Raw genomic sequence first — 2007 nt, forward strand, 5'->3', positions numbered from 1 at the left:
GAGGGATTCCTCCTGTCTCCGCACTGAGGAGGTGGAGCGCGGGGCGGTGTCCCTTTGCAGTTATGATCAAGGAAGCAGAATTTCATTCATCTGGGTCAAACTGCCTCACCTAATATTAGCCAAGATCAGACGAGAATGAACAAAAACTTATGGTCAATTAGTCGGGGGTAGAGAGGAAATGTAGAAACGAGGCCACTGGGGACTTTTTGCATTGCAAAGCCCTGAAATTCTCGGTTTTGCTATGTTGCAAGAGGAGCCCCAAATTAGCAATAATTTCTTGGAGGAAAGGTGCTGAGGCCTTTCATTTATTAACCTCTGCCTGATATTTTCAGATAACTTTTCGAGTCTCTAGAAGGGTGATAGCCTGGTATAAGCAGGAGGGGTCAAGATAATTATTCAAGAGCTATTGCAGGACTATTGTTAAAAGAATAAAAATCCCAGCACCAAAAAAAGAGCAGCTCTGGATCTTTTGAACACTGATGTAAACGACCACTGGGTGGAGTGAGGGGGGTTGACAGATCACTGGAGTTCGGGTGCCTCTGGAAGCCGGAAAGCTCAAAGCATAGCTGGGAGACAGCAGGATGGCAGACTGAGCAGGCGCCACTCTCTTGCTCCGTCAGTTCAGATCCGCCTGCATCCCTCCCTCACCGTCATCGGACCTGGTCCTCTCTGTATTGATGAGGTGTGTGCTCACAGCATAAGCCCAGGAGGAAGAGGAAAATTAACAACCATCTCGGGCCAATGTTGATCTCATAATTGCCTCCCTTCTTCCATTTATATTTTCCCCATACATAAAAATACAGTGCCCATTGGAAAGATTGGGAAAATATAGAAAGGGGCAAAAACGAAAGAATCTTCTTATAACCCCAGTGTCCGTGACCCCCTCCACTAGAGCGAGGGGCTGTTTGTCTTGTTTATCAAGCTCCGTCCCCAGAACGAGAAGAGTAACCGGCACAAGCAGGGACTCAATAGAATTAGCTTTTTTCAATGAATCAATGAATACTCTGAGATTACACCTTAATATCTCACTACACATTGTCCTATGTCTCAAAGCATGTGTTTTTTTAAAAAAATCATGCATACAGTTTTTTCTACGCATTTTCTATTATGGTAAAATATTCTTAACACAAAAATTACCATTTTAGCCAATTTCAAGTGCATAATTCAGTGGCAGTTTCTTCACAAGGTTGTGCAACCATTACCACTATCCATTTCCAGAACTTTTTCTGGAAAAATAAACTGAAACTCTGTACCCACCAAAGAATAATTCTCCATTTCTGCTTCCCCCTAGCCCCTGATAACCTCGATTCTACTTGCTGTCTTTAATAAGTTGTCTATTCTAGGTAACTCCTATAAGTGGAATCGTAGAATATTTGTCTTTTGTGTCTGGCCTATTTCACTTAGATAATGTTCTCAAGGTTGACTCAAGCTGTCACATGTAGTGCTATTTAATTCCTTTTAAAGGCTAAAGAATGGCTGGACGTGGTAGTTCATGCCTGTAATCTCAGCACTTTGGGAGGCCAAGGCAGGTGGATCGTCTAAGGTCAGGAGATCGAGACCAATCTGGTCAACATGGCAAAACCCCGTCTCTACCAATAATACAAAAATTAGCCAGGCACAGTGGTGCATATCTGTAGTCCCAGCTACTCGGGAGGCTGAGGCAAGGAGAATCGCTTGAACCCAGGAAGCAGAAGTTGCAGTGAGCCGAGATCACACCACTGCACTTCAACCTGAGCGACAAGAGCGACACTCCATCTCAAATAAATAAAATTAAAAAACGGCTAAAGAATATTCCATTGCATGTATGTCAATGCTATATGCTGTTTCTCGTCCATCTGCTGCTGATAAGTGTGTGGGCTGTTTCCAATGTCTCCAGTTTGCATATCCTTCTTTCACTTTATAATTACTAGCATTTCTTCATTTTATTAAATTGCCTTCAGGAAACATTTCCTCTGATTGACTGCCTGTCTCACTATAGGTGGGCATGGTAATGTAATCATTCTGGGG

The sequence above is a fragment of the Mandrillus leucophaeus genome, unplaced genomic scaffold (assembly GCF_000951045.1).
Source record: "Mandrillus leucophaeus isolate KB7577 unplaced genomic scaffold, Mleu.le_1.0 Scaffold62, whole genome shotgun sequence".
Classification (NCBI taxonomy): domain Eukaryota; kingdom Metazoa; phylum Chordata; class Mammalia; order Primates; family Cercopithecidae; genus Mandrillus; species Mandrillus leucophaeus.